The sequence below is a fragment of the Panulirus ornatus genome, chromosome 19, assembly GCF_036320965.1.
Source record: "Panulirus ornatus isolate Po-2019 chromosome 19, ASM3632096v1, whole genome shotgun sequence".
In the NCBI taxonomy this organism is placed as follows: Eukaryota; Metazoa; Arthropoda; class Malacostraca; order Decapoda; family Palinuridae; genus Panulirus; species Panulirus ornatus.
In genome coordinates this window covers 10,362,886-10,382,521 of record NC_092242.1, presented here as the reverse complement: position 1 = coordinate 10,382,521, position 19,636 = coordinate 10,362,886, and the positions used below count along the sequence as shown (strand labels likewise).

At 44.7% G+C, this 19,636-nt stretch overlaps 1 protein-coding gene across 2 annotated transcripts in view; it reads right to left on the bottom strand.

Moving 5' to 3' along the window:
* The window catches only part of LOC139755385 (uncharacterized), a 150,009-nt gene extending 134,747 nt beyond the window's left edge, over positions 1-15,262 (bottom strand). For both annotated transcript variants that reach the window (XM_071673629.1, XM_071673630.1), the window contains exon 1: positions 15,016-15,262. The gene's annotated coding sequence lies outside the window, so the exon portion shown is untranslated. The remainder of the gene's footprint in view (positions 1-15,015) is intronic.
* Positions 15,263-19,636: the final 4,374 nt, after the last annotated feature.

Here is a 19,636-nt window from a genome sequence, read left to right as displayed (position 1 = left end):
GCAGTGGCGTGAAGTTCCAATAGATTCCGGGGAGAATTCGAAAGACCTGTTTCCACTTATTAGGCATACGTGCTGAAGAATCCCAGCCTGAGTGTCTACCAGTGTGATTATAATGACGAGAGCTGGTAGCGCCCTCATCACCAAGTGCTGTTGGAGTTGATGCTGTCTCCAACACCAGGTGGTGATCGTGGTGATGCTGCTGCCATCCCCAACACCTGGTGGTGGTGGAGCTGCTGCTGCCGTCCCTAACACCTGGTGGTGGTGGAGCTGCTGCTGCCGTCCCCAACACCTGGTGGTGGTGGAGCTGCTGCTGCCGTCCCCAACACCTGGTGGTGGTGGAGCTGCTGCTGCCGTCCCTAACACCTGGTGGTGGTGGAGCTGCTGCTGTCCCGAACACCAGGTGGTGCTGCTGCTGTCCCGAACACCAGGTGGTGCTGCTGCTGTCCTCAACACCAGACGACAGACTGAGAAGCTCTGCGCTCCCCTACCTCCCAGAACCCTCACCTTCCCTTCCACAACTCCCACCTCCTCGTATAATCCTCCTTTACCCCCCTTCTCCCTCAAACTTCCTCCCCTTCCACAACCCTCCCCGTCACTGAACCAAAACCTCACTTCCAAGAAGCTTCCCTCCTACAACCCTCCCTTTCCTGTCACAACCCTCCCTTCCCTTCCACAACCCTCTCCTTCTCTTCCACAACCCTCCCTTCCTTCCCTTCCACAACACCCATATCTTCCCTTAAGACTCTCTGCCTCAAATCCCTTACCTTCCCTTACCATAACCCTCTCCCTCCCACAAAACTCTCCCCAGTCACAGCATTCCTCCGCCCACAACCCTCCCGTCCATCCCAACAAACCGTGGCAGCAGATGTTCGTGTGCCCCCGGCATGTGGTATATATCAAAGATTAACACAACCATTCTAAATACATGTCCGGCGGGTGCGGTACATTCGATAGCTCACTTGGGAATGCTCTCTCACTTGCCTCTTACAAGTAAGAAACTCGAAACTTGACTTTACCTCACCTGTACTCCAGTCTCGTTCCGCTAATACGGAGTTAACAAAGGACGAAAGAATTCAATCCGTTGGGCTATAATAACAAATCCTTCTAATCTCTTCTTTAACTCTCGTTCTGTTGATATTACAACCAAAATATATTCATCGTAGGGTGGTGGTACTACAGTTATAACATCTACATTTGGCTTTGTCTACAATGTCAGTTAATGTTATCCAAAATTAAACCAAATAAGTACCTTGTGTTTACTTTTCAATATATATATATATATATATATATATATATATATATATATATATATATATATATATATATATATATTATCCCTAGGGATAGGGGAGAAAGAATACTTCCCACGTATTCCCTGCGTGTCGTAGAAGGCGACTAAAAGGGGAGGGAGCGGGGGGCTGGAAATCCTCCCCTCTCGTTTTTTTTTTAATTTTCCAAAAGAGGGAACAGAGAATTGGGCCAGGTGAGGGTATTCCCTGAAAGGCCCAGTCCTCTGTTCTTAACGCTACCTCGCTAATGCGGGAAATGGCGAATAGTTTGAAAGAAAAAAGATATATATATATATATATATATATATATATATATATATATATATATATATATATATATAGCATATGAACGTGCACTACCATATAACACACAAACCACCAACAGCCAGGATCGAACCCGGGGCCCCTGTGTATCAGGCGGGAGCGCTATTAGGGGTGATCATAGCCAGGCTGTAGTACTCCCGCCTGCTACTCAGGGGTCCCGGGTTCGATCCTGGCTGTTGGAGGTTTGTATGATATATATATATATATATATATATATATATATATATATATATATATATATATATATATATATATATATATATATATGTATATACATATATATATATATATATATATATATATATATATATATATATATATATATATATATATATATTTCTCTTTTTTTGGGTAATGAAAACAGTAAAATTTCGGTCCACGATTATTCGCTAGGTAACACGACCGGCTTCATCACACTGGCCAGAATGGACGGGATTTTTATAAGACCGTGAGAGAGGTACTCACGTTTATGAAATATTTTGAGGAGAAAAAAAAATCATTACCCCATCTAAAACATGGAGTGGAAATATATTTTCCTTTCAAACTATTCGCCATTTCCCGTGTTAGCGAGGTAGCATTAAGAACAGAGGACTGGGCCTTTGAAGGAATATCCTCACTTGGCCCCCTTCTCTGTTCCTTCTTTTGGAAAATTAAAAAAAAATTAATAGAACAATACGGTCTCAGCTGTGCAATGAATCAATAATGGCTTCCAAGTGTACCAAGGAAAAAAACACAACTTACAGAATATTCATATTCCAAGACTCAAGATCCAGACAGAGTGTGAGAGCACTGTAAGAGCAGTACAGGAAATCACAGACCATTTAGACACATTTTGGGAGTTCTGATGTACCACGGTTGATATTTCGTGTTGATGTACCATGGCGTCTAGAAAGCTAATATTTCGGGTTCTCAATACACTTAAGCATTTCAGTACGACGGTACCATCCCTTGATGACGTGCTCCTTGACCAAGGCCCTTGAAGATCATGTCAATATTCTTTTTGGCAAAAGGGTAATGACACACACACACACACACACACACACACACACACATACACACGAGGATTGATCAAGACAGGAATACGACTTAGGTAAATAAAACAGGCGAAAAGTTAAGCAAACTTTAAAATAACCCCGCTCTTCCCATATTCAAAGGGAGAATCAAACATCAACAAAGCTGTTCGATACCACGGCACTGTCTCTGGCAATGCCTTACCGTCTCTAGAAATCAGATAACAGAAAATCTGATGGTCTATGACGAGGTTATCTGCTGGAGGACAGGACATGGGAAGGACAGATAACACAAGACCTGATGGTCTATGACGAGGTTATCTGGTGGAAGACAGGCCATGGGAAGGACAGATAACACAAAACCTGATGGTCTATGACGAGGTTATCTGCTGCAGGACAGGCCATGGGAAGGACAGATAACACAAGACCTGATGATCTATGACGAGCTTATCTGGTGGAGGACAGGACATGGGAAAGACAGATAACACCAGACCTGATGGTCTATGACGAATTTATCTGCTGGAAGACAATACATGGAAAGGACAAATAACACCAGAACTGATGGTCTACGACGATGTTATCTGCTGGAGGACAGTACACGGGATGGACAGAAAACAGGAGAACTGATGGTCTTTGACGAGGTTATCTGCTGGAGGATAGTACACAGAAGTATATGGGAAGGTCAAATAACACCAGACCAGTCAAGTACCTGGTGAGGGTGTGAAACATGCGCTGGCTATTGTGGTCCTTGGACTGTTTGCCTTTCTCCTCCCCACTGGATTCCACTTTTCTCCCCGTTCACTTTTTACAGCGTCCATCTCTTCCCTCTTTTCCTGTTTCACTGGGTTCTGGCTCTCTCCCCGCCCCCTACCTAATGCCATTTTTACCTGCATAAAAAAAAAAATGAACTCACATGTCATCCATTTGTCACTTCACGTCCGGTAGTTAGACTGTCGGACTTCTTTTGTAGAAAGACAGTTTATGTTAGCATGACAACTGTGTGCAATTCTGAGGTGTGAAATACGACAGTGTATTTTGTCTGTGCCTGGAGCTCTCAACTTGAAAAAAAAAAGGTTTTAGTACAATTTACCGACAGCAACTACATAACACCAAAGACTTGTCGCCGTAATGTGGTATAATTTTAAGCACTCTCTCACAGGAAAACATTCAGTTCACTTCATCCTCCACTTATGATAAACGTCTATCTATAACTCAACGATCGATCGTTAACTTCGATCTTGAAGGGTTAAGTACTTATGGAGCTGTGGAGGTGAAATCTCCACTGGGCATTAATTCAAGATATTCATGGTATATAACTATGTACCTAATGATTTACTGACCATAACATTTCAAATGATAATAATCTCACTGTTTCATAAGGATAGTGTACCTACCTAACCATAAGTAACATGGGGCAGGGTGTGCGCGTAGTGCTCAACGCGAACAGAACAAAAAAAAATTATGACGTTTAGACGAGATGATATTTCTAAGTGCTTTCCAAGTTCGAAACTTACAGTCCATCTCTGCTGAGCAAACCCGAGGGAGATTCACACACACATACGTCTCCCATGAATGAGACAGAGAACACGTACGACAAAACTTAGTGAACCTCTGCTCAATTCTTGGGTGGGAGGATGAGACTAGAGACTCCACACAGACATAGAGCCAGCACTGAGGAGGATTCAGACGACATCAGCTCATCTCAGGAGAGCACCACGGGAGGCCAAACCCGAGGGAGATTCACACACATACGTCTCCCATGAATGAGACAGAGAACACGTAAGACAAAACTAGTGAACCTCTGCTCAATTCTTGGGTGGGAGGATGAGACTAGAGACTCCACAGACATAGAGCCAGCACCGAGGAGGATTCAGACGACATCAGCTCATCTCAGGAGAGCACCACAAGAGGCCAATCCTCTCGTCACCTCAAGCTGCTACAGTTCCTCCACTCACGAGGGATGCCAGATCACACGACGGTGTTGGCGGCCCTTACGTGACACAACAGAGACCGCTAACCTTCCAAGCCTCTAGGCCAGGACCGCCTCGGAGACAAGTGTCAGTCCTTGATGCGGGGCGCGAGAGATGGATGACCCGCTCTCAGGTGTGGTCAAGGGGGGGAAATCTCAGGGATCAGGTGAACAGAGACCGCCTCATCACCCGGCCTCCCGCGAAGGCCCACACAACAAGGCTGGATCCCGGAGGTTAGCTCGCAATAACATGCAGAGTGAGGGGTGGCCACAAATGAGATTCATGGCTTCGCTTATTACCCATGGGCTGTGACCACGTTAAGTCTCTGGCAATTGAAAGGGACACAGACAAGGAGACGCCCCACCTTCACCAGCGAATAACTGCACAAATAACTGTTGGCCAATACCCGACATCTCTCCAGAAATTCGACATCATCTTGACAGAGAGGTCACCTGGGCTGTGGCCAAATTATACCCGACGACAACGCATCAAATCCTTGAAACACGACGTTACGACCCGAAAGTATAAACGCCAGGCCCTTTAAGAGTCAGGTCAAAGGCCAGTCCTTCATACTAGAGTCGTACCGTCGTACTCAAGGGTAGCACCGTCGTCCTCAAGGGTCATACCGTCGTGCTCAAGGGTCGTACCGTCTCGCTTAAGGGACGCAACATCGTGCTCAAGGGTCGCACCGTCGTGCTCAAGGGTCATACCGTCGTGCTCAAGGGTAGCACCGTCGTCCTCGAGGGTCATACCGTCGTGCTCAAGGATGGTACCGTCGTGCTCAAGAGGTTAGAGACGAATAAGACTGAAATGTCACGTTATGGTCGACTGCAGAGGATGACCCACGTATTCCCTGCGTGTCGTAGAAGGCAACTAAAAGGGGAGGGAGCGGGTGGCTGGAAATCCTCCCCTTCCTTGTTTTTTTTAATTTTCCAAAAGAAGGAACAGAGAAGGGGGTCAGGTGAGGATATTCTCTCTAAGGCCCAGTTCTCTGTTCTTAACGCTACCTCGCTAACGCGGGAAATGGCAAATAGTATGAAAAAAAAAAAAAATATGTATATATATATATATATATATATATATATATATATATATATATGACGCCTCTCGACCACTTTATATACACCCTACGTGCCTCGAACATACTGATGCTCTCACTAACAAGGAATAACAGTAACCAAACAGGCTGTCGTGGAAGTGAAGTAGCACGTGACGAGGATCACACAGCCGGGACCAGGAGGGCCCAACGTAGTTTATTCCCTGCCTGTTATTTATCATATTGAGGACGTCTTCCTCTCTGTCCTGACTTCATTCCTTTACATTTACCCGGGTGGAATATCATCAACAAAGTAGCAAACCAACATTGGAAGCTGTCTAGGTCCCCTTGTGAGTTGATGCAGTCCTCATTATCGTTCAGTGAACTCAGGTCCTAAAGCATCATCTGCAAACATTTTCAGGCGTGTGTGTGTGTGTGTGTGTGTGTGTGTGTGTGTGTGTGTGTGTGTGTGTGTGGTGTGTGTGTGTGTGTGTCAGAGGATATAAGCGCGAGGCTGCTGACATGGTGCTACAAGACGACAAACAAGACAGCAATGTTCGCGGTTCTACCCACGTAAAGCACTGCTGGAGGGAGGTCAGTGACAACGCTCTCTTGCATGGAATTATATGCCTTGCCGTCTTAAAACGCTCGAGATCAAGCCCCACACTAGGGGTTTATGCCATTTCTACACTCGCACCTCTATGCCATAGGTGAACTTCAACTCTGCACATTATGTGAGCTGTTTCAATTGGTGGAGTTAAGTGAGAAAGCGTAAAACTCATGTTAAATATACATGGACTGGAACCAATCACTGCATACCTGCTTGCCCAAATCAATATGAGTTTCTCCCTGGCCTTCCGTATTCGCAGTGGAGCCGCTTCGAATGCAGCGGAATCGATTCGCATGAAATTAAGCCGATGAGAACAAACTAGGTGCTTCACACGCCACGAAACCGCTTCGAGCGTGGTGAATCCGCTTCGAACGCATCTCGAACCTCTGTCGCCACGCCCAGTTGACCGTAAGACCAACCTCAGACGCCACATAAGCACTGCATTAAGCTCGCTTCCGACAGAGTTCACAAAATGACTCTGCCACATCAACGTGTGGAACGTGGGAACTGTAATTGCGTATGCAAGCGGGCTAAAAGGGTGTGAGAGAGAATGCTATCCCTCACACAAGCGGAGCAATTTGTGAGTGTGTGTGTGTGTGTGTGTGTGTGTGTGTGTGGTGTACGATTCAGATGTGTATAGCCCGGGTGTATGACTGGCATTCACTGTGAATGTTATGATGAATATAACGTGTGATATTGACCTGAGGTTTTGCTTCGGTGTAATCTGAATATGCCACTTGCCTACATTACGAATAACAACTGAAGCGTTAACCCATCTTGCTTGTTGCGTCGATGCTGCTTGGGGTGGTTTCCTTGCTACACCATGTGCCTGTGTTTGACACAACTTTCGCGTTACTACGACTCTATAGTGTCACTTGAACGGTACTAGACTTCAGCGTTACTCGAGTGAGATCTCCCATAAGGTCAGAGGGGAAACACCAGATTTGGACGTCATCGTATTCCTTGACATCCATAAATATGTATTTATGTGAATGTTACACAAGCTGCGAATGCGGCTTGAAAATAAGACCTTCAATATGCACCAGAAAAAAAATATATATATACCTACCTTATCACTTATGAAAGGATCATCATTTTTACCATTATGTATTATCTTTTTTTTTTTTTTGCAAAGCAAACATCAATTAAAGTGATGATAAAGATTTCTTTTCATCATTTCAGTCTGTCACCAGATCAATCAGGGCAGTGGGTTCATGGAAGACTTTACTGCTCTGAAAAGTCCCAAATCCTTACTCTCGTACCGAACACAAGTCTAGTGTTCATACCCGCCACTGTCAAAATCCCTTGTGGCGTAACTAACAACCACCTCTACCACGTTCTACCAACCACTGCACAACCCCACTGACGTAACTAACATATGTCTGCGGGTTCTACATGCCACTGTACAATACCTGTAACATGAGGGTGACATTCAACCCACTGCAAAAGACTTGAAGGCAATGTTACATAAAGCATACATGTGTTGCATCTGGTGCGTGTCAGCGCAGAACACTTCCTTCTCCTCCTCCTCCTCCTCCCCCAGTCAGACTACTTCGTCCAAAATGCACTGTGAGGGATCCTAAATGGTTTCCTAAATGGTGTCCTAAAACTCCCCGTGAAATGATCTAATTCTCTCTCTCTCTCTCTCTCTCTCTCTCTCTCTCTCTCTCTCTCTCTCTCTCTCTCTCTCTCTCTCTCTCTCTCTCGTTGGTGGTACAAGGATCCCATTCCTCTGGCCTTGCCTGGCTGCTACTGTCCTCACGAGGCACCAGTAGTGCCAGTAACTGAGGGAAAAGGTCGAGGTCAAACTCTTAAAAAAAAAAAAGCTAGTACATCGTCAGTTAACACGTCGTTAAGTACATGAGAAAAAAATAATATATGACTCCATAAACGGAAACTATAGACATAACACACACACATATCCACGCTTCGGTCTTCTAACAGTCACATGGACATATTCCTGTTCACGTGCTCCTCATTACCGACGCTTCTCCTGTCGTTAATCTCCTGTACAGAGACATCATCAGCATTTCACTACGTCTATCGTCCAGCTGAGGATGTGATGCAAGCACCTGTCGAGTCAGTGGATTGAAAGGATGAGTGGAGGACTCTCTGGCCAGCGATCCGAGTGGGAGATACAGATACAAACACCAAGGTGTGTGTGTGTGTGTGTGTGTGTGTGTGTGTGTGTGTGTGTGTGTATGGATGGGGGGCACCACCACCGCCACCACTACTACTTGAGTTTGTTGGAGACCTCCAACCCCCAGCGCATGGAAGAGTTCATCCCCCCCCCCCACGTAAATATTAGACCCCTCCATCAACTATTCACACCTAGCATTTCGGCAGGAAGGTCGTGTGCGGCAGAGGTGCCTGTCGCCCGTCTGCCAATAAGCAATTTTTCCTAGGGTGGCTCCAGTGGTGTGGCTGCCACCATCGAGTATGCCACCGACCCTAACCAAATCAATGTCCTCCTCACCCAGGATCATCATTATGTCTGGCAAGGTAACTAACCCTCTGTTTGGAATCCATGAATGAGACTTACTTCTTTTCCAGTTCCTTTTCCCTCCCCCAAGTTTCTTTAATGATACATTTACCAAGTTTAGTTTCCAGTTTTAGTGTACCCAAGTTTCTTTTATGATACATTTACCTAGTTTCCAGTTTTAGTGTACCCAAGTTTCTTTTATGATACATTTACCAAGTTTAGTTTCCAGTCTTAGAGTACCCAAGTTTCTTTTATGATACATTTACCTAGTTTCCAGTTTTAGTGTACCCAAGTTTCTTTTATGGTACATTTACCAAGTTTAGTTTCCAGTCTTAATGTACCCAAGTTTCTTTTATGATACATTTACCTAGTTTCCAGTCTTAGTGTAGTCTGGATTGTTTACCACAGAAGGCGTTGATCTTTTTTATATAATGCGAAAAATGAACGCTGTTATTTATTGATATTCTAGTGTTTTGGTGTGATACACGAGTGTCCTCCTTCTACAGTCTTGGGGTATGGGAGTTAACCTCGTCCCTTCCTTCCACAGTCTTGGGGTATGGGAGTTACCCTCGCCCCTTCCTTCCACAGTCTTGGGGTATGGGAGTTAACCTCGTCCCTTCCTTCCACAGTCTTGGGGTATGGGAGTTACCCTCGTCCCTTCCTTCCACAGTCTTGGGGTATGGGAGTTACCCTCGTCCCTTCCTTCCACAGTCTTGGGGTATGGGAGTTACCCTCGTCCCTTCCTTCCACAGTCTTGGGGTATGGGAGTTAACCTCGCCCCTTCCTTCCACAGTCTTGGGGTATGGGAGTTAACCTCGCCCCTTCCTTCCACAGTCTTGGAGTATGGGAGTTAACCTCGCCCCTTCCTTCTACAGTCTTGGGGTATGGGAGTTAACCTCGCCCCTTCCTTCCACAGTCTTGGGGTATGGGAGTTAACCTCGCCCCTTCCTTCTACAGTCTTGGGGTATGGGAGTTAACCTCGCCCCTTCCTTCCACAGTCTTGGGGTATGGGAGTTACCCTCGCCCCTTCCTTCCGCTCTCTTGGGATAAGTGTTACCTTCGTCCCATCCTTCCACGGTCTTAGGATGTGTGAGTTACCCTCGTCCCTTCCTTCAACAGTCTTGGGCTATAGGAGTTCCCCTCGACCCATCCTTCCACAGTCTTGGGCTATAGGAGTTCCCCTCGACCCATCCTTCCACAGTCTTGGGCTACAGGAGTTCCCCTCGACCCATCCTTCTACAGTCTTGGGATATGTGAGTTACTGAACCCCGTCACAGATTGTTCAGTATCAATCAATTTTCTTATCATTCAGACGTGTTCAATTACCTACTTGTACAGTCCGGTGGAGAGAGTTCTACATTCGTGTGGGCTCCCATGTGCTTTCTCTACTATCAGACGAATACGCAACTTGTGTGTACTGACAAGCATTCACATTATTATCACTTGCTTTAAACCGCTCATCCATCACTCTTATACTATAAAAGTGCCTTTTAAAACCATTTTTTTAAACAAGCTCCTTGCTTAGTTTCCTGTTATGGCCTCTTAACCTTTTCTCTCTGCACTGCCCATGGATCTATTCACTGTCGCCATCAGCACTCTGGTTTAGAAACTTAAAAGGTTGTGATCGAGTCAACCCCACACTCTTCTCTCCAAGGTGAGCGAATTTATGACCCGTAGCCTCTCGCTGTAACTCGGGATCTCTCATTGAGGATGATGGCTTGCCCTGTGTGACTTGATCCATCGGTAAGGTCATGCTATATCATCACATCCACGGAGGGTAGAGTCATGCTCAAGAAATGGTCCATTCTCCCACTTAAAAAGACTCGTGGCTCCGGCGAGACTTTCTCCAGCTATCCTCTCTCAATGATGAGTCAAAAAGAGCCTTTTAGCTTTGGTGACCTCCGACCTACTCCCCCTCCCCAGCAGCTGTGTTCTTCTTGTCCCCCCCCCCCCAAGGTGGGGATGTCGTACACAAACACGAGGGTATTTATGGCATTGAAAGCTCTCTGGCTCCAGCGGTAGCGTGAGCCAGGATTCGTATACAAACGCTACACTCAACGAGTTTACTGTCTCGCGATGTAAACAACGTCAGTTGGGAGCGCACTCTCTCTCTCTCTCTCTCTCTCTCTCTCTCTCTCTCTCTCTCTCTCTCTCTCTCTCTCTCTCTCTCTCCCCACATAAACACATCCTTTGTCGGCAGTATGGCTGGATGCAAACAGGTTACTACTGAAGTGTGTTTTTCGATTGTCCTTTTGCCCTACAAGATTATCTCAGCTTTATATCATAGGAATTCTAAAGGTAATTGCTCACATAAGCATACATGATATAAAAATACAGTAACGAAGTAATCGACAAATTGGAAAAAGGATGGCCAAAGTTGATGGTACAGGAATTTGGAAAAATGATTGCTACTTTTGATGGTACAGGAATAACTTCAGCTAAGGAACGGCCAACGTATAATAAACATGTCTTTCGTCTTTTGGCGTGTAAACTGAAAATGTCACAACAAATAAGGAGACTGAAATATGCTGCTGAAAAACGTCTATATAAAAAAAAAAAAAAAAGCAACGCATTCTAATTTGAATACTGTAAAATCAGAAACTATTTTCATTCATCAAGTGCTTGAACTCGCATGGCGGTCTGCCTACTGACACAATAACCAACCAGGATATAATAGAAATGGTGTGTTTTCACAGTATGTGGTTACCAGGCTTCGTACGTCAAGCACAATGTTCAATGCCTCTCTACCAAAAATAATCATGGCTGCCGTATATCTAAAACCTAACCAATCTTTGGAATCGTATAAGACTGACATCACCGTCGTGCTGATACTAAACCAGAGTTAACCCAGTCCGGACTGGAAAAAAAAAAAAACAATGTTTACGTGTGACGTCACAGGTGAAGTTAAACAAATGCACAAAACTGTTGCGAGTAGCCGTCTGGGTACGGGCGAGGGGAAAGCAATCTCTCGGTGCTCCTGGCACATGGGCGATATTCACCTCTGGAACGAACTGGACAGAGAGTAATGTTACACCACTTTTCACCAGCTGTGTCACGGAGGAAAAGAGGGGTAGGTGGGGGGAGCAGCGCTTGTGACCTTTTTGCATGCAACTTCATCCTCGTCTTCTGTAGATGTCAACACATTTTTCCCCTTCGTGTGATTGTGTGTGTATGCAAGTCTCTACAGTTTTGCATACATGTAGAGATGCAAATGATACTTCTTTATATCTATGAAAAAAAAAATGACATGATTCACACTGTAAAATTTCTTTTCTGTAAATGCTTAATGTGTTAACGGAGTGCGTTGAGGCAGAGCCCACTGATGATTAATGTATGCTCCATACGGAACAAGAAACACTTACCAAGCTCGCCTTAACTCCCCACCTCAACCAAATGAGGACATGTGGAGCATCCTGGAGCGCCACGAACCTTGAGACCGAATGGGCTTTGTATTGAGAAGCGCCTTAGAAGGGGACCGACCTTGGAGAGGAATGGGCTTTTTAATGAGAAGGGCCTAAGAAGGGGACCGACGTTAGAATAGAATGGGCTTTGGAGTGAAAAGGGCCTTAGAACGAGCAAGAGAGCAACTTCGTACGTCATGGATCTTGAAGTTGGATGGTCTCTGGAACAAGAGCGAGTCGAGCTTTACGATGATGGAAGGAGCTTTAGAATGAAAGGGACCCTGGAATAGGGTAGGTTTTGGAACGGGTACTTAAGGTCTTGGTGCAGGGCTGGATCTGAAACAAGACCATTGGAATAGGAACGCTAGAACGCACAGGACCTTGGAACTGACAGAACCTTGGATCGGGAAGGACCTTTGAACGGTTAAAACGATGGAACGGGACGGATCATGGAACGGATGGGACTGGATCGGCAGGAACCTCGGAAGTAAAGTCACCTTTGAACAGAAAGATCCATGAAACAGGACAGTCTGCAGAACGAAGCGGAGAAATCATGGAAAACGCGGTCGTAGCCTGGAAAGCGTCCGAAGCCTGGAAATTTGGTCAAAGGCTGAAACGTGGCCGGAACCTGGAACATTGCCAGAGCCCGGAACATGGACGGAGCTTAGAACAAGGTCGGAGTCTGGCAAGTGGCCTGAGCCTGGAACTTGGTCATAGCCTGAATCCAAACAGAACCTGGAACGTGGCCGAAATTTGGAATGCGACCAAAGCCTGGAAAGTTTTCGGAGCCTGGAACTTGTCCGGAGCCTAGAATAGTGCCAGAACCTGGAACGTGGGCGCTTGATTACATTCTCGACTACGTAACGTGGAGAAAGGTGCAGGCATGAAGAATGGATGCTTCATATGGAAACGTATTTTCACATGAAGACCTGAAAGTAACAGTAATCTATCTTAAGGATTGGGGGATGCAAGTTTAACGATGAATCTATTCATATTACAGTAGAATTTCAATCTACAAGTCAAATACATACTGTTCACAATAAGCGCATGAACACTAACATTTCCTCAGTCTCCTACGGAAAACAGACATCACAAACCTAAGCTTCTGTTGGTACTTCGTCTATGAAATTCTGAGGTCATGAAGAGAAATGCTCTGATTTTTGCTGAACAATGATAAACGAATGTTCCTCATCATCTTCCCTACCTACTCCATGCATTCAGAAACGTCTTAGATTGCATTTCTTTTAAGACATGGCAGATGGAGTTCTTTCAGCGTAAAGCACTGAGCAATTATAACTCAATTAGTTTTCACACCATGGAATGCCATTTGCATAGGTTAACGATGTCAGGTGAGATACATCACCGATGTCTTAAGCGGAGTCGAGGAGCAAGGTTGTCGGTGTTATGAGCACCTGTAGCAGACTGGGCACCTGTAGCAGACTGAGTGCCGGCCAAACTAACTACAGCAAACACACAGCACCTACCGCCATTGGGGATGGGAGACCGCACATCGCTTACTGCCAGAACCCACAAAACCTGGCGGTAGCACTGTCCACGACGGAGCGCGTCTCGTTCCTCAGTGATAGTAATTAATTCTACGGAGTCTCATACTCGCGCAGTCCCGCCTCTAACTTTTGTAAATAGATCAACTGACGACGATGATACAGCCTCATCAAAGGTGACACTTCAATCGCGATGTAACTTCCTCAAGCAGAATCTGGTCACCGGGCTCATTTTCGTTCGTCACTGCAAAGCTTACGTCTTCTACGTAAAAGCTATAGCCGTAGAGCTTAGATTATATCACTAGGACTCAGCGAAGTCACTTGAGATATATCCTGTAGGAGTGTTTCTGGGATAACCCGCGGTAAGCTATCGTCAGGCAGCTTTGAAGGATTGCTCTGAAGTTACTCGGAGGGCGGGAAACGGGGAAGCAGTGCTTTTTGGTAAAATTTCGAGAATTGCTTTGAGATAACTTAAAGACTATTCTCGGGTACCTTCGAGTGATTACTCTCAGGTGACTTCGGAGGATTATTCCGAGGTAACTTCGGAGGATTCCATAGAAGTTATCTCGGTACACTGCCGTAAGAAGGAACTTGCTAAATTTCCGACGATTAAATACATACCTCGGATGGTGGCTCCAGCGACTGACTCAAATGCTTAGGTCCGCGTGGGGCACGTTTAAGGCACATATTAGACGGCACTCTGTAGAAATGAGTAACTCATGCGAAGGAACTGGCAGAGGGATTTAGAGGTTACGGAGAACTTCTGCCAGGCCCCTACAGGGTAAAGGTCCTGCCCTGGGCGATCGCTCTCTGTGTTTATAGTGCGAGACGAAACTCGTAAATATTACACCGGACTTCGTCCCATCCACACGAGATAATAATAAGTAATTTGTAAATTTCTTTATGATTTCCGAAAATAACCACCAAAATAAGTGACGGAGAAGACAAATTCATACAGCAGTTCACCACAGATGATAATTATCATAATAACCCAAACTGCTTACTTAAGAGCTGCTAATTAAATGGAACAGCGGCCAGTGCTTTACCCCGAGTTAACGAGAAAAATATTGTAAAACATTATTCCAAAATGTTTAATACACTAAAGAAAATTATATATAAAATATCCGATGATGGACTATAAGCCAGAGCAGGAGCTGATGACGAGTTAGGGGTCATATGGCAAGCGCAAGACAGAAAAGAAAATTCAGGCACCCACCTAGACTCAGGAGGGAAGGAAAATTTGACCAGGGTCGTGCAGCAGAGAACGAGGGAACGGTTACCACTTCTGAGAGTTTTAATATCCAATGGCAAAGCAATCTACATAACGCGTTATTCCGTTTTAATTAATTCACATGAAGAAAAGAAATATATGTATACATAAAAATACTTACGCAACCACCTTGATGACTAGGTCAATTGGGACGATCTAAACTCTTAGTTCTGGATCATTAGTTCATACATCACCTAACACCACCCACACCGGGGATCCACGCGAACTGACCGAGAGAGATCTCTCGGCGAAAGTCGTTCTATAAAACAAGTTCTAGAGGAGGCGTCTTATTCAGACGGAACCCCAGAGTGTTCTGGAAACTTTGCCAAGGTGCAAGGTGAGCCTTGAGGGTGATCGCCAACCTTCCACCCGCGCCTCTGGTAACACACTAGTTCCGGACTTCGCAGGGGAAGGGGCGGAGCATCCCAGACTGGGCGGAGCCACGGGAAGTGAGCGGCTCGGCCAGGGTGGTGGGCGGGGCCTCCTAGCTGCTGGAGGAGGGAGAGCACCTCCCCTTTCAGGATAATCAAGACCCACATCCTAACATTTTTATTCGCGAATGACGGCAGTTAGGTAATTATGCCTCTCGGAGAAGTATAAAAAAAAAAAATAGACAGCAGAATTGCATACACTGTTGCGATCATTTTTTTTTCTTTTCCTCTACAGGAATGATCGGGCAGCAAGACCCAGGTACCTATTCAGTCTTGGTCTACCGAAGCGAGGAGTAATAGCCAAAGCTCGACTTGAACGAGGCAAAGTTGCGTTAATTGCAGCTGAGGGTGAAATCTGGGAAGTCGCAGGTACAAATGCAATGAATGGGGAAGCAAAGAAGAGGTGAATTCCGGGAGATGTAATGTGTGATGATGGGGCTCGGGTCTTACGTTCAGAAGGACAGATATGAGGCTTCTTGGTCGAAGTTGGATCAGCAGGGCATTGCTTGTTCTAAGGTGATGGGGACGAGACTGAACATTTCAACATTTGTTACAAGATAGAATACCGGTCCGGCATCAGAAATGCATGTATTTTTGCCATATATATATATATATATATATATATATATATATATATATATATATATATATATATATATATATAATCATACTTCGCCGTTTCCCGGGGAGCGAGGTAGCTCCAGGAAGAATGGCCTCTTTACCTCACATCCGCTCTCTCGCTGTCATCCACAAAGCTGATGCTAAGAGTCTCCTATCTACAACCAAGCCCAACAGACCTTTCTGTGGCTTCCTCTAACAGCTTCATATGCCTTGGTTCAGCCCACAGATAGCACGTCGCTCCCTGTATACCATATCACTCCAATTCGTTCTATCCCGTGCACACTTCACACCCTCCTGCGTGCTCAGGCTCTATCTAATCGCTTAACGCATCCTTCAGTCCATTCTTCCATACTCTTCATTTGTCTAAACCATTTCAGCAGACCCTCTTCAGCTCTCCCTCCCATGTTTTTACTACTACACCTCTCTCTTACCCTGTCATTTCCTATTCGATCAAACCCTCCTCACACCACATAGTGCCCTGAAGCATCAGTGGAGGAGACAGAGAGATGGTAACATGCAAAGAAGAGGTAAAAAAAAGATGGAGTGCAGGAGACCCAATGTGGAGAGACTGGCTTCCCCAGCACCTCTAAACGGTCAGACCCTCTCCCAAAGTATATTCACGTCTTCTGCAAACATCCTGTCTATACACAGGTCTACCATACCTTGTCTCCTTCTCCACAATACAACCGCCTCTCATCCTCCTGTAGATCACTTTATTTTTCCTAAAGTACCGAATTGGCTTCTTAAGTCTTACCCGCCCTGTTTCTTAGTATTTCTTGCATACTACTTGTTCTTCCTCCTTTTAATAACAGTTTTCAAGGAGAGAGATTATTCTGAATAATTACTTACGTAATTAATGATAACTTATGAAGGAACATCTAATAAAGAAACAAATGGTTGGTAATGCAGTCCCGTGTTATATGTTTAATACAACCAGAACAATTGATTGTGGCGTTTCTCAATGTATTCCTGTTCCTCCTTGGCAAGCTTTCCTGGCACGTCACATTTATCACAATAACCTTGTAATGAAGCGTGTGCTCGTACTTTATTATCACGGCTATAGGAGCCTGACCAGGACGTGGTTGTTACCTTCAATGAACCAACCTCCACATTAACCTCAAACTGTAGAGGCCTTAGACAGCCTCATGTTACTTAAGGGTTGGTGAATCCACGCAACTCGTAGCGAACTAAGGAAATCCTAAAAAGGTCTGATTTCGTGTGAAGGTTAAAATTTTCACTGCTGCTCCTCCTGAGGGGACGATTGCTGTGGGTCAGGGGGGAAGGACGTCATCACCAAGAATAAACTGAACAGTGTAGTTAACCATCGACCAGCCTAGCCACACTCTGCTCCGTACGTGTGCTCTGCACACTTGCATGCATGCTGACCTATTATCAGCTACATGAAAGGGGACATATTTACTTACATGCATGCTGACGTATTTACCTACATTCAGGCTGACACATTTACCTACATGCATGATGAAGTACGTCGCGTTAATACACCCGAAGGTGGTAGTACCTGAGAAAGTGCGACTTAGGTGTCGACTTAGTAAATTGTGGTCCGCCTACTGAGACATCAGCTTTCCAAATCCTGCCTTGAAGGATGAAGTTGATTTTCCCCTGGGGTCTGCGTACCAGTACCCTTCTAAGAAATAATCAAAAATAACATAAAAAGAATTTTTTTTAGACTTACGCCGAAGTAGAATCAACACAAGTGGATCCGTCTATCATCATGATATAATGTAAAAAGGACTATATGACTATATATGACCACATATATCCCCTAGGGATAGGGGAGAAAGAATACCCGCCCACGTATACCGCGTGTGTCGTATATGACCATATATATACCCTAGGGATAGGGGAGAAAGAATACCCGCCCACGTATACCGCGTGTGTCGTATATGACCATATATATCCCCTAGGGATAGGGGAGAAAGAATACCTGCTATAGATATTCAGAGGAGCTTACCCCTCCTGCTGGGAACGAACAGACCGAATGTAAACTTAGCCAACAAAGTTACTCCCAGACAATGCATTATTGATGTACTTGACTTGTAAAATGAGCGAGTTCATGGATGATTCTTACCTAACATTCCAAGAAATGTGTAAGCATTTCACCCAACACAGTGCTCCACATAGCACGCTTGAAAAGTATCTTTACTTCATTTACTGTAAATAATTCATTTGTCGCTTATTTCAATACATAATTCATGTGTCGCTTATCTCGATACGCAATCCAAGTCACAGATGTTCGCTTCCTGTAAGCAGTTCATTTGTCCTGTAAACATCTGAAAACTTTATTCAGTGCTACCTAGTCCTTGTTAACATGTTTCTCACTGATGTACTTCAGTCACTGAGGTCGAATCCCTGGACCTTCTGTGTTCTCTGTACCCCCTTATTCGCCACCGCCCACAGTATTGGTACGAGTGCACGATAAATACGACACTCTTGCGGCAAAAGTCAATCAACGACATGGCCCGCTTGCACTTTCCCTTTAGCTGACAGCAAGGAACCTTTTTTTTACTAGGCTATAATAATGGACGCCTGTCCTTGCATCTTGCATCTGTAAAGTGATTTTTACTCGCGGGGCGCCATCTCCTCATTCTTTTCCTGTATTACGCAATCTCTTGAGAAATGTTCAGTGTCAACATCATTGAATCGAGTGCAGTTTTGTTTTACTTTTTCCTGCCATCCTCCCCTTGTACCTTATGTTTCTTCCTTCAGGTACAATTTATGTTACCTAAAGGCCGACTTTCTCCAGATGATCTGTATCTCGTCTCATAAGGTGACCAAATTAATGTATGCTACAACTTGGGTTTAGCATAAACCAATAGTGTAAATATTCTTTAAACACCTTGTAGACGTACTTATTGGCAATTATGACAAGAAATAACGTATAATTTACTTATTACAGTTCTCTTGATATGCTTTTGATAGATTTTGTGCTGTATCACCCCCTTACAACCTTCTCAAGTGAATTTCAGTGATTTGTTACTTGTGAGATGGTATCTATAACGTGACATCATTTATCTGCGTCTCATAATGCTTGGCATCTGACTGGATTAAATATCACTAACTATATACCTTCCCACTCAACTTACACTGAAGCCGGATATCCTATCTTTTCCCGCCCGCTGAACCTCATTACCTTAATCTTTTTCCGTAATCGCTATCAGCTTCTTCCCAAACTGTCAACAGATACTATAGTTTTTAACAGCCTATGAGTCCTCGATGTATATATGGTTCTTGTGCGCTTTGTAGGGACGCATAGTCAAATGAGCATGCCAGTTGAATACATTCGAGTATCAGAAAAATGAAAAATAAAATGAGATATAACGTAAACGAACGTGAAATAATCCTGCATATAAATCGAGAGAAATAAGAAAAATTCATCTAACTTACGTTAGCGACCCAGGTTGATATTAAGAGTCCAAGTTAGACAAAATATACAACTTTTAAGCTATCTGCTCTATGAAGGCATTCATCAACAGGATCTGTGTCCACTAGAACGATAACAATGTGTGTAAATACAGACTATAATATCGCATGTCTAACATAACATCCACATAAAGGTTGAGGTTTACATACACAGAGGTCCCTTGCCTACCACGGTAAGGCAAACCACGTTGTTTTGGTATGAAAACTAGATTGATGCACACCATTTAACTAACCACTTCGCCAAATTTT